The following is a 15,237-nucleotide window of genomic DNA, read 5'->3' on the forward strand; positions in this document are numbered from 1 at the left end:
AAAAATTCAAATGAGGGCAACGTTTCAAGAAGACACTTTCAAGAGGTATATTGTATTCACAATTTTTTCTTTTTTTTTTTTTTAACAGAAAAAAAGGTGTGGAAAACTGATGAATTTTAGAAATTTTAATGACATGAATACCCATATTACAAAAACCTATCAGCTCACAGCAGTCAGAATGGCCATTAGGAAAAATGCTGCAAAAAATAAATGCTGAAGGGAGTGTGGAGAAATGCGTACCCTCGGTTGTAAGGGGGGGCATGTAAAGAGCCACTAATGAAAACACAATGTAGGTGCTTTGAAAAGGGAAACATTGAGCTACCAGTCCATCAGTCACAACCACTGCTGGGCCTATCACCTGAGAAAATGAAAATCATAAAGTCACAGGCTGGCAATCCGGCACTCCAGCACTATTTACCATAGCCAACACTTGGAAGCAACAAAAATGTCCATCAACCGAGGAATGCACCAAGACGAAGTGGTCCATGTACACAATGGAATATTACTCCAATAATAAATATAAATTAAATCTAAAAAACAAAACAAAAGTAAGGAGACATCAGCATTTGTGGGTTTATCCGGGCACATTGCACTCTAATTTATAACCGAGGGCCACCAGTGGCCGGAAGGTGTTTTTCCCTAGTTACCAGAGTGGGGAACATAGAAAGGCTGCCGCCTTCTGGCCGTTACCTGCAAAAGCAGCCTTAAAGCCTGTGCTAATGGTCACTTCATATGAACAAGTACTGCAGGGCTGTAAATGAAAACTGCCCTCAAAATGTCTTGAGGGAGGTAATGGCCAAAAAATTTCAAAATGTGACACATACTTTAAGTAAACACTTTGAAGAACTAAGCTGTAATCACAGTTTGATAAATAAAAAGGACATGCTTTAAAGCTCAATTTCAACAGATTATGGGACACATGCAAGTTCAACCACAAAGAGGTCTCAGCTCGTACCTGTCAGAATAACCATCAGCAATAAAACTACTAACAATAAATACTGAAGGTGTTGTGGAGAAATGCATACCCTCAACTTTAAGTTGGACGTAACCTGGAAAGAGCCACTAATGAGAACTGAATGGTGGTGCCTTTAAAACGTACACACTGAGCTACCATATGATACAGCAAGCCCACTCCTTGGCCTATAACATAGGAAGATAGATCTGGAAAGACACAGGCAAGCAAATGTGCATTGCAGCAGTATTACAATAGCCAAGACATGGATGCAACCAAAAAGTCCATCAAGAGTTGCGTGGCCAAAGAAGAACTGGTTCATGTACAGATGGAATATTAGCCAGGGAAAAAAATGAAACAATGCCATTTGCAGCACCATGTATGATTCTTGAGGTAATCAGGCAAATTGTACTAAGTCAGAAAACAAAAGACACATATCCTATAATATCACTTATAGGTCTTAGCTAAAAATTGATACCAATGAAGATATTTCCACAGAGAAATGCAATCACAGATTCATTAAAGAAACTTATGTTTCACCAAATGGAAAGGTGTGAGGATTGGATACATTAGGATATTGGGGTTAACATAGATATAGAAACACATGTGAAATATGTAATCACCAAAGACCTACGTAATACCAAGAGAAGATTACTCAACATTGTGTCATAACCTACATGGGAAAATGATCCAAAGAAGAATAGATATATGTATATTTTTAAAAGAACCACATCTTGCACACCTAGAGGAAACAAAACATTTTAATAAAATTTGCTCTGATAAAAAATAAAAATTAAATTAAAAAAGAACAAGAAGTAATGAGTAAACTTAAGGGGCTTTTGCTGGCACATTGCATTCTACTTTACAACCAGAACATGACTTCCATTAAGGCTCTGTCATCACTAATAAAGCAGCTTTATAAGCAATGTTGAAGATAGCTTAAAGGAAGTCTCACTAATTATTGATAGTAGCAAGAAAACAAAGTAAAGTAAAAATCTCACTGCAAAAAGTATACATAGAGTGAGGATAGTAGATCAAACACTTATTACACTTCTGTAAAGAATAAAAGACAACAATAGTATGTTTTTTTTTTAAAAAAAAGAAAGGGCCCAAATAAATCTGAAATGAAAGAGATGATGTTACAACAGACACCACAGAAATACAAAGTATCCTAAGATACACACAGGGTAACTCAGGGCTCAGACTGGACAGAGCCCACTCTCCAGTCCCCTTTACATGACTTACAGGAGCCTCAGGAACTGAGGAGGGGGTCCCTGAGGAGAGGCTCAAGATAGAATATGGTAGGCATTAACATGGCTCCATTCTTCTTAAACATGCCTGAACTACATTCACACGAGATGATTTTGTCCTGTATGTACAGCGGCACCTCTAGTTGGAACTGCAGATCTTTGGCTTCATCACCTCTACTGAGAGCATTAGCTTCACCTGCTGTGGACCGTCTCCTATAGGATTTCTAGAACCACAAGACATCGAAGCTTCACAGGACCCAGAGTCTGTGTGACTCCACGCAGAGTCTCAGAGTCTCAACTCCACTCAGATACTCCACTCTTGGAGGACACACACAAAGTAGTGTGCACATCAGGGCCCAGGGGAAGGAGCAGTGACCCCGTAGGATAATGACCAGAACTACCTGATAGTTTTAGAGGGTCTCCTGCAGAGGCAGGTGGTGGCTGTGGCTGTGGCTCACCGTGAGGACAACGACACTGGCAGCAGAAGTTCTGGGAAATACTCCTTGGTGTGAGCCCTCCCAGAGTCCGCCATTAGCCCCACCAAGAGCAATGTAGGCTCCAGTGCTGGGTCGCCTCAGGCCAAACAACCAACAGGGAGGGAACCCAGCCCCATGGATCAGCAGACAAGCGGATTAAACTTTTTATTAAAGTTTTATTTAATCCGCAGACAAGCGGATTAAAGCTCTGCCCACCAAAGCAACACCCAGCTCTACCCACCACCAGTCCCTCCCATCAGGAAGCTTGCACAAGCCTCTAAGATAGACTCATCCACTGGAGAGCAGACAGCAGAAGCAAGAAGAACTACAATTCTGAAGCCTGTGGAAGGAAAACCACATTCACAGAAAGATAGACAAAATGAAAAGGCAGAGGACTTTATACCAGATCAAGGAACAAGATAGCGCCCCAGAAAAAAAACGAAATGAGGCGGAGATAGGGAACCTTCCAGAAAAAGAATCAGAATAAAGATAGTGAAGATGATCCAAGACCTTGGCAAAAGAATGGAGGCAAAAACAAAAAGAATAAAATATCTAGGAATAAACCTACCTAAGGAGACAAAAGACCTGTATGCAGAAAATTATAGGACACTGATGAAAGAAATTAAAGATGATACAAATAGATGGAGAGAGATACCATGTTCTTGGATTGGAAGACTCAACATTGTGAAAATGACTCTACTACCCAAAGCAATCTACAGATTCAATGCAATCCCTATCAAATTACCACTGGCATTTTTCACAGAACTAGAACAAAATATTTCACAATTTGCATGGAGGCACAAAAGACCCCGAATAGCCAAAGCAATCTTGAGAATGAAAAATGGAGCTGGAGGAATCAGGCTCCCTGACTTCAGACTATATTACAAAGCTACAGTAATCAAGACAGTTTGGTACTGGCTCAAAAACAGAAATATAGATCAATGGAACAGGATAGAAAGCCCAGAGATTAACCCACAGACATATGGTCACCTTATCTTTGATAAAGGAGGCAAGCATATACAGTGGAGAAAAGACAGCCTCTTCAATAAGTGGTGCTGGGAAAATTGGACATGTACATGTAAAAGTATGAAATTAGAACACTCCCTGACACCATACACAAAAATAAACTCAAAATGGATTAAAGACCTAAGTGTAAAGCCAGACACTATCAAACTCTTAGAGGAAAACATAGGCAGAACACTCTATGACATACATCACAGCAAGATCCTTTTTGACCCAGGTCCTAGAGAAATGGAAATAAACACACAAATAAACAAATGGGACCTAATGAAACTTAAAAGCTTTTGCACAGCAAAGGAAACCATAAACAAGACCAAAAGACAACCCTCATAATGGGAGAAAATATTTGCAAATGAAGCAAATGACAAAGGATTAATCTCCAAGATTTACAAGCAGCACATGCAGCTCAATAACAAAAAAACAAACAACCCAATCCAAAAATGGGCAGAAGACCTAAATAGACATTTCTCCAAAGAAGATATACAGATGGCCAACAGACACATGAAAGAATGCTCAACATCATTAATCATTAGAGAAATGCAAATCAAAACTACAATGAGGTATCATCTCACACCGGTCAGAATGGCCATCATCAAAAAATCTAGAAACAATAAATGCTGGAGAGGTTGTGGAGAAAAGGGAACACTCTTGCACTGTTGGTGGGAATGTAAATTGATACAGCCACTATGGAGAACAGTATGGAGGTTCCTTAAAAAACTAAAAATAGAACTACCATACGACCCAGCAATCGCACTACTGGGCATATACCCTGAGAAAACCATAATTCAAAAAGAGTCATGTACCAAAATGTTCATTGCAGCTCTATTTACAATAGCCAGGACATGGAAGCAACCTAAGTGTCCATCATCGGATGAATGGATAAAGAAGATGTGGCACATATATACAATGGAATATTACTCAGCCATAAAAAGAAATGAAATGGAGGTATTTGTAATGAAGTGGATGGAGTTAGAGTCCGTCATACAGAGTGAAGTAAGTCAGAAAGAGAAAAACAAATACAGTATGCTAACACATATATATGGAATCTAAGGGGAAAAAAAGGTCATGAAGAACCTAGTGGCAAGATGGGAATAAAGACACAGACCTACTAAAGAATGGACTTGAGGATATGGGGAGGGGGAGGGGTGAGATGTGACAGGGTGACAGAGTGTCATGGACATATATACACTACCAAATGTAAAATAGATGGCTAGTGGGAAGCAGCCGCATAGCACAGGGAGATCAGCTCGGTGCTTTGTGACCGCCTGCGGGGGTGGGATGGGGAGGGTGGGAGGGAGGGAGATGTGGGAGGGAGGAGATATTGGAACGTGTGTATATGTGTAGCTGATTCACTTTGTTATAAAGCAGAAACTAACACACCATTGTGAAGCAATTATACTTCAATAAAGATGTTTAAAAAAAACGTAAAAAAAAAATTAAAAAAAAAAAAAAGAATGGGGGCAAAGATCGAGAAGATGCAAGAAATGCTTAACAAAGACCTAGAAGAATTAAGGAACACACACCTAGAAGAATTAAAGAACAAACAAACAGAGGTGAATAATATAATAACTGAAATGAAAAATACACTAGAAGGAATCAGTAGCAGAATAACTGTGGCAGAAGAACGGATAAGTGACCTGGAAGACAGAAAGGTGGAAATCACTGCCATGGAACAGAATAAAGAAAAAGAATGAAAATAAATGAAGACACCCTAAGAGTCCTCTGGGACAACATTAAATGCAACAACATTCACATTATAGGGGTCCCAGAAGGAGAAGAGAGAGAGAAAGGACGCAAGAATATATTTGAAGAGATTATAGTCAAAAACTTCCCTAGCATGGGAAAAGAAATAGCCACCCAAGTCCAGGAAGCGCAGAGAGTCCCAGGCAGGATAAATCAAAGGAGAAAAATGCCAAGACACATAGTAACCAAATTGACAAAAATTAAAGACAAAGAAAAATTATTGAAAGCAACAAGGGAAAAATGACAAATAACATAAAAGGGAACTCCCATAACAGCTGATTTCTCAGCAGAAAATCTACAAGCCAGAAGGGAGTGGCATGATAAATTTAAAGTGATGAAAGGGAAGAACCGACAACCAAGAGTACTCCACCCAGCAAGGATCTCTTTCAGATTTCACAGAGAAATCAAAAGTCCTACAGACAAGCAAAAGCTAAGAGAATTCAGCACCATGAAACCAGCTCTACACCAAATGCTAAAGGAAATTCTCTAAGTGGGAAACACAAGAGAAGAAAAGGACCCAACAAGACAAACCCGTAACAATTAAGAAAATAGTAATATACATATCAATAATTACCTTAAACATGAATGGACTAAATGTTCCAACCAAAAGATACAGCCTCTCTGAATGGATACAAAAACAAGACCTATATATATGCTGTCTACAAGAGACCCATTTCAGACCTAGGGACACATACAGACTGAAAGTGAGGCTATGGAAAAATATATTCTATGCAAATGAAAATCAAAAGAAAGCTGGAGTAGCAATACTCATATCAGATAAAATAGACTTTAAAATAAAGAATGTTACAAGAGACAAGGAAAGACACTACATAACGGTCAAGGGATCAATCCAAGAAGAAGATATAACAATTATAAATATATATGTACCCAACATAGGAGCACCTCAATATATAAGGCAACTGCTAACAGCTATAAAAGAGGACATTGACAGTAACACAATAATAGCGGGGGACTTTAACAGCTCACTTACACCAGTGGAGATCATCCAGAAAGAAAATTAATAAGGAAACACAAGCTTTAAATGACACAATAGACCAGATAGAGTTAACTGATATTTATAGGACATTCCATCCAAAAACAGCAGATTACACGTTCTTCTCAACTGCACACGGAACATTCTCCAGGATAGATCACATCTCGGGTCACAAAAAAGCCTCAGTAAATTAAAGAAAACTGAAATCATATCAAGCAGCTGTTCCGACCACAATGCTATGAGATTAGAAATCAATTACAGGGAAAAATCCGTAAAAAACAAAAAACATGGAGGCTAAACAATACGTTACTAAATAACCAAGAGATCACTGAAGAATAAAAGAGGAAATCAAAAACTACCTAGAGACAAATGACAACAAAAACACGATGATCCAAAACCTATGGGATGCAGCAAAAGCAGTTCTAAGAGGGAAGTTTATAGCAATACAATCCTACCTCAAGAAACAAGAAAAATCTCAAATAAACAATCTAACCTTACACCTAGAGGAACTAGAGAAAGAAGAACAAAACCCAAAGTTAGTAGAAGGAAAGGAATCATAAAGATCAGAGCAGAAATAAATGGAATAGAAACAAAGAAAATGAAAGCAAAGATCAATAAAACTAAAAGCTGGTTCTTTGAGAAGATCAACAAAAATGATAAGCCTTTAGCCAGACCCAAGAAAAAGAGGGAGAGGACTCAAATCAACAAAATTAGAAGTGAAAAATGAGAAGTTACAACAGACACCACAGGAATACAAAGCATCCTAAGAGACTACTACAAGCAACTCTATGCCAATAAAATGGACAACCTGGAAGAAATGGACAAATTCTTAGAAAGGGATAACTTTCCAAGACTGAATCAGGAAGAAATAGAGAATATGAACAAACCTATCACAAGCAATGAAATTGAAACTGTGATTAAAAATCTTCCAACAAACAAAAGTCCAGAACCAGATGGCATCACAGGTGAATTCTATCAAATATTTAGAGAAGAGCTAGCGCCCAACCTTCTCAAATTCTTCAAAACAATTGCAGGGGAAGGAACACTCCCAAACTCATTCTATGAGACCACCATCACCCTGATACCAAAACCAGACAAAGATACTACAAGGAAAGTAAATTATAGACCAATATCACTGATGAATATAGATGTAAAAATCCTCAACAAAATACTAGCAAACAGAATCGAACAACACGTTAAAAGGATCATACACCATGATCAAGTGGGGTTTATCCCAGGGATGCAAGGATTCTTCAATATACACAAATCAATGTGATACACCATATTAACAAATTGTAGAATAAAACCATATGATCATCTCAATAGATGCAGGAAAAGATTTTGAGAAAATTCAACATCCATTTATGATAAAAAACTCTGCAGAGTGTGGGCATAGAGGGAAACTACCTCAACCTTATAAAGGCCATATATGACAAACCCACAGCGAACAGCATTCTCAATGGTGAAAAACTGAAAGCGTTTCCTCTAAGATCAGGAACAAGACGAGGATGTCCACTCTCACCACTACTATTCAACATAGTTTTGGAAGTCCTAGCCATGGCAATCAGAGAAGAAAAAGAAATAAAAGGAATACAAAAAGGAAAAGAAGAAGTAAAATTGTCACTGTTTGCAGATGACATCATATCATAGATAGAGAATCCTAAAGATGCCACCAGAAAACCACTGGAGCTAATCAATGAATTTGGTAAAGTTGCAGGATACAAAATTAATGCACAGAAATATTTTGCATTCCTATACACTAACAATGAAAGAACAGAAAGAGAAATTAAGGAAACAATCCCATTACCACTGCAACAAAAAGAATAAACTACCTAGGAATAAACCTACCTAAGGAAGTAAAAGACCTGTACTCAGAAAACTATAAGACACTGATGAAAGAAATCAAAGATGATATAAACAGATGGAGACATATACCATGTTCTTGGATTAGAAGAATCAATATTGTGAAAATGACTATACTACCCAAAGCAATCTACAGATTCAATGCAATCCCTATCAAAATACCTTTGGCATTTTCTACAGAACTAGAAAAAAAAATCTTAAAATTTGTAGGGAGACACAAAAGACCCCAGATAGCCAAAGCAGCCTTGAGGGGAAAAAAAATGAGCTGGAGGAATCAGACTTCCAGACTTCAGACTATATTACAAAGCTACAGTAACCAAGATGATATGGTACTGACACAAAAACAGAAATATAGATCAATAGAACAGGATAGAAAGCACAGAGATAAACCCACGTACCTATGGTTAACTAATCTATGACAAAGGAGGCAAGGGTATACAATGGAGAAAAGACAGTGTCTTCAGTAGGTGGTGCGGGGAAAACTGGACAGCTACATGTAAAAGAATGAAATTAGAACACTCCCTAACACCATACACAAAAATAAACTCAAAATGGATTAGAGACCTAAATGTAAGACCAGCCACTATAAAGCTCTTAGAGGAAAACCTAAGCAGAACAGTCTATGACATAAATCACAGCAAGATCCTTTTTGACCCACCTCCTAGGGAAATGGAAATAAAAACAAAAATAAAAAAATGGGACCTAATGAAACTTAAAATCTTTTGCACAGCAAAGGAAAGCATAAGCAAGATGAAAAGACAACCATCAGAATGGGAGAAAATATTTTCAAATGAAGCAAATGGCAAAGGATTAATCTCCAAAAAGCAGCTCATGTAGCTCAATATCACAAAACCAAACAACCCAATCCAAAAATGGGCAGAAGACCTAAATAGACATTTATCCAAAGAAGATATACAGGTTGCCAACAAACACATGAAAGGATGCTGAACATCACTAATCATTAGATAAATGCAAATCAAAACTACAGTGAGATATCACCTCACACCAGTCAGAATGGCCATCATCAAAAAATCTACAAACAATAAATGCTGGAGAGGCATTTATTGGAAAAAAGGGAACCCTCTTGCACTGTTGGTGGGAATGTAAATTGATATAGCTACTAGGGAGAACGGTATGGGGTTTGCTTAAAAACTAAAAATAGAACAACCGTACAACCCAGCAATCCCACTACTGGATATTTACCCTGAGAAAACCATAATTCAAAAAGAGTCATGTACCACAATGTTCATTGTAGCTCTATTTACAATAGCCAGGACATGGAAGCAACCTAAGTGTCCATCAACAGATAACTGGATAAAGAAGATGTGGCACATATATACAATGGAACATTATTCAGCCATAAAAAGAAACGAAATTGATTTATTTGTAGTGAGGTGGATGGATCTAGAGTCTGTCCTACAGAGTGAAGTAAGTCAGAAAGAGAAAAACAAATACCATATGCTAACACATATATATGGAATCTAAAAGAAAAATGTTTATGAAGAACCTAGGGGCAGGAAAGGATTAAGGACACAGACGTAGAGAAAGGACTTGAGGACATGGGGAGGGGGAAGGGTAAGCTGGGACAAAGTGAGAGAGTGGTATGGACATATATACACTACCAAATGTAAAATTGATAGCTACTGGGAAGCAGCCACATAGCACAGGGAGATCAGCTTGGTGCTTTGTGACCACCTAAAGGGGTGGGATAAGGGAGTGAGAGGGAAGTGCAAGAGGGAGGGGATATGGTGTTATATGTATACGTATAGCTGATTCACTTTTTCATACAGCAGAAACTAATACACAATTGTAAAGCAATTATACTCCAATAAAGATGTAAAAGAAAAAAAAAAAAAAAAAGAAAGCCCAGAGACAAACCTACACACCTATGGTCCACTAATCTATGACAAAGGAGGCAAGGATATACAATGGAGAAAAGACAGTCTCTTCAATAAGTGGTGCTGGGAAAAATGGACAGCTACATGTAAAAGAATGAAATTAGAACACTCCCTAACACCATACACAAAAAATAAACTCAAAATGGATTAGAGACCGAAATGTTAGACCGGACACTATAAAACTCTTAGAGGAAAACATAGGAAGAATACTCTTTGACATAAATCACAGCAAGATCTTTTTTGATCCACCTCCTAGAGTAATGGAATAAAAAACAAAAATAAACAAATGGGATCAAATGAAACCTAAAAGCTTTTGGAAAGCAAAGGAAACTACAAAGATGACGAAAAGACAACCCTCAGAATGGGAGAAAATATTTGCAAACGAATCAATGGACAAAGGATTAATCTCCAATATATATAAACAGCACATGCACAACAACAGTAAAAAAACAGACAACCCAATCCAAAAATGGGCAGATGACGTAAACAGACATTTGTCCCAAGAAGACATACAGATGGCCAAGAAGCACATGAAAAGCTGCTCAACATCACTAATTATTAGAGAAATATAAACCAAAACTACAATGAGGTATCACCTCACACAAGTTAGAATGGGCATCATCAGAAAATCTACAAACAACAAATGCTGGAGAGGGTGTGGAGAAAAGGGAACCCTCTTACACTATTTGTGGGAATGTAAATTGATACAGTCACTATGGAGAACAGTATGGAGGTTCCTTAAAAAACTAAAAATAGAATTACCATATGACCCAGCAATCCCACTACTGGGCATATACCCAGAGAAAACCATAATTCAAAAAGACACATTCACCACAATGTTCATTGCAGCACTATTTACAATAGCCAGGTCATGGAAGCAATCTAAATGCCCATAGATAGACAAATGGAAAATATGTGGTACATATATAAAATGGAATATTACTCAGCCATAAAAAGGAATGAAATTGGGTCATTTCTAGAGACGTGGATAGATCTAGAGACTGTCATACAGAGTGAAGTAAGTCAGAAAAAGAAAAACAAATATCGTATATTAACGCATACATGTGGAAACTAGAAAAATGGTACAGATGAACCGGTTTGCAAGGCAGAAATAGAGACACAGATGTAGAGAACAAATGTATGGTCACCAAGGGGGGAAAGTGGCAGGGTGGTGGTGGTGGGATGAATTGCGAGCCTGGGATTGACATATATACACTTATATGTATAAAATAGATAACCAATAAGACCCTGCTGTATAAAAAAATGAATAAAATAAAATTTAAAAATTAAAAAAAAAATATTTAAAAACATAAAACAGGAATAAAAAGTTCTGTCCTTCCCATAGACGTATTTATATGAATGAATTATTTCCATGCTTATATCTATAAATACAAAAAGAGGAATAAAACCTACCTTGAACCAAAAATGAAAAAAAAAAAAAAACAGAACCCACTGTTCATACAGAGGAAAACCCTATCAGGGCACTTGCTCCAGTGGTAAACAGTTCTGAAGTTGGTCAGAGGTGGGGAATCGTCTCCCATGCAGCCAGCAGCTCCCCCGCAAGGAGCGTCCTCATTGCAAAGCTGGGGAACCGTGAGGAGGCGTCTCTGAGTAAACGTGAGCTGAGCCTCAGGCCAGCTGCTGCTGAACTTTTTCCACCCTTCCCAGGTAAAACACCTGAATGTATGCAAAGACTTTAAAGCCTAGAGGAAAGGGCTTGGAGTCACACCAGCGACAGCACGCAGGCCGACTTGGTGCCTGCAGGCCAGCCAGGACGGTCCTGGCCCCGGGCGCTCTTCTGGAAGCTTTCCATTTCCCTGCCTGAGGTACCCCTCCTGTCCCGGTCCCCACTGCTTTTTTCCTTCCTCACCTCTGCCCGGGGAGAAATTCCAGCAGCAGGTATGGGTGACACATCCTCTTCTTTAGCAGGTGGCAGCCCGGCAACTCCTGCAGAAAGTCCAGCAGAGCCCCACTCACACGGGGCCACTCATAGAGCACTGGGCCCTACTCCCTCCCACCAGCACAACCCCGAGACTGCTGACGGGGCAGAGAATATGGCGTCAGGCACAGCTGCAGAGGCTTTTGCTGCCTGGAGGGGTGTTTATATTGACCTCAACCCAGGCACACCTGGGAAGGGCTGGCCGGCCAGGTCAGGCTGCCCAGGTCAGCCAATCCTCGCCCCTCAGGGGCTCAGAGTTGCAGATAATGGGCCTTGCTGCACCGGCCAGATCCAAGGAACAGGTGTAGGGTCCCGAGAGTCAGGATAGACAAGGGGCGGCAGCCCTGGATTGTTTTCTAATCATTTTATCTGGTCCATGAGTGGAAGACAACTTCAAGAAGACCCTCTCCTAATGAGAGGAAACCAGGAGTCAGGGAGAGGAGGGTTGATGGGTGGAGACAGAGGCCTGGTGCCCCGGCTGCAGTGGAAGCCCCTGGAAGACCAGGTGGAGGGAGGCCGCACAGAGTGAAGCCTAGGGTCACAGACATGTCGGAGCTGCTGTTTGTTAGTTCAAGCCCTGCTCTGAGGTGCTCTGTGTCAGCTCTGAGCGACAGGTGTGCTGGGGGTGCTCTGCAATGAGGGCTATGTGCACGGTTCCTGTGTGCCCAGCTCTGCCGGGGTACCTGTCCAAGGGAGCTCCATATCCAGGGAGGGGCCTGCCCATGAGAGCCCCGTGAGCTGCTGGGTACCTGCCCAGGTGAGCTCCATATCCTGGGAGAGGCCTGACAATGAGAGCCCCGTGGGCTGCTGGGTACCTGCACAGGTGAGCTCCATATCCTGGGAGGGGCCTAACCACGAGAGCCCCGTGGGCTGCTGGCTACCTGCACAGGTGAGCTCCATATCCTGGGAGGGGCCTGACCATGAGAGCCCCGTGGGCTTCTGGGGACCTGGTAAAGGACGCCAAGACAGTCAGTGAAGCCACAGAGGATATACATCCAGTAGTTCCTAATTCCTACACCCTGCTGGTCATTCTACCATCCACCAGGACATGGTATTCTGTATTAGACTTCAATGATGCCTTCTTCTGTATTCCCTTAATCCCAGAGTCACAAGAAATTTTGGCTGTGAGTGGCAGGACTCAACATACAACAAAAACAATACTGCTTGGCCGTCCTGCCCCAGGGGTTCAAAAATTCCCACACCATCTTTGGGGAAACGTTAGCTAAAACCCTAAAAGATCTACCTCTGGAGAAGTGAACCCTCCTTCAATATGCAGACGACATTCTGGGCTTCCCTGGTGGTGCAGTGGTTGAGAATCTGCCTGCCAATGCAGGATACACGGGTTCGAGCCCTGGTCTGGGAGGATCCCACATGCCGCGGAGCAACTGGACCCATGAGCCACAACTACTGAGCCTGCGTGTCTGGAGCCTGTGCTCCGCAACAAGAGAGGCCGCGATAGTGAGAGGCCCACGCACCGCGATGAAGAGTGGCCCCCGCTTGCCACAACCAGAGAAGGCCCTCGCACAGAAACGAAGAACCAACACAGCCAAATAAATAAATAAATAAAGTGGAAAACTGAAAGAAAAAAAAATCAATTACTTTTAAAAACCCGTGAAACAAAGACAGTGAAAGAGAGAGAAATTCTTACAAAATTCGTTCAGGGGCTGTGATGCCACCTAGATTGACCATATCTAGACCCACACATGATTGAGACATAAGGGTGGACACTCTTGGGGCTGAGATGATTGGTGAGGTTGGTTGAGCAAACGAAGACCCTTTAAAGTAATACTGCGTTGTACCCATCCCATGGGTCCCAAATCTCCAGGTTCAAGGGCGTCTTCCCACTTCGAAAACATGCATGAGAAACCCAGAAGAAGGTACACCGTGTCATCGGGAAAGGTTTCTAAAACGCACCTCATTTCTCATCTCCTTGTGCTCGGGTTCGCCATTCCAGCCGCTTTACTAGCAATCTCCCTCCTTGGAGAATCAGCACCTTTAACCTGCTGTTCCGTACAGGTTGCAATTTGTCCTGAGGATGAACGGGAAGATGGGGAACCAATGATAGACTAGCTCTAGGTGTTGGGACAGGCACAGGTCACTCTATTTTCCCATCAGGAAGAGGAATTAACCACAGGCTCAGCCTGCCCCCCGGAACCAGAATAGGGCCTGAAGCAATCCTGCGCTTTTGCTGCCAGCTCCCAAAAAAGCGAGTTGAAAAATGGAGCTCAGGGGCACTACAATTCACAAAACTGCAGAGTTATAAATGATAACTCTCGTCCACAAATATATTGAGGGAAGGCAACGAGGAGGATTTGAAAGCAAGGCAGAATTGCAGGAAACAGATTTCAGGAGGTAGATTCGAATCGCCTTTAAAGTACAGGAAAATCGGCAAAACCTCGACAATGATGCCCTTGGCCAAAATGGGCGTATGCGTTTTTTCCTGAATATATTCAGGAAAAAACGCATACGCACTTTTTGGCCAACCAAGCAACCTGGAAAGGCAAATCAGCGCTACAAAGAAGTCTCGCTTCCCATCGGTCAAAAGGGCCATGCTGAATAAAGTGTCAAAACCAGAAATGTAGGACAGGCCATGGAGAAACGGGAGCCTTGCTACGCTGATGGGCGGGATATAAATTGGAAACAGCCACTGTGGAGAAGTGTACGGTGTGTCCTGAAACATCTACAAAACTCAGCTTAGAGAGCATAGGGCACTTCCACTCATGGGCAAATAAATTGGGAAAACTAAAAATCAGCAAGACACAGGCACCCCAAAGTTTAAGGCTGCTCTGTTGAGAAGAACCTCCACTTTGATACACCTTAAATATCACAGGCAAGAGAAAAATGGATAAAGAAGTTGTGGTCCTTATGTACAATGGAATATCACTCAGCCATGAAATCAACGTCATAAGGCTAGTAGCAGGATGATGAGTGAATTTAGGTACGACGATTCTAAGTGAAATAAGACACACAGAAAAAGACAATTGCCATAAGATATCACTTATAGAGGGAATGTAAAAACCGCTACCCTTGAACTGAATTACAAAATAGAACAGAGTCACACGTTTAGAAAACACACTATGGCTGCCTAACGGGAAAGGTGAG

Source organism: Eschrichtius robustus, chromosome 7 (genome assembly GCF_028021215.1).
Source record: "Eschrichtius robustus isolate mEscRob2 chromosome 7, mEscRob2.pri, whole genome shotgun sequence".
Lineage (NCBI taxonomy): Eukaryota > Metazoa > Chordata > Mammalia > Artiodactyla > Eschrichtiidae > Eschrichtius > Eschrichtius robustus.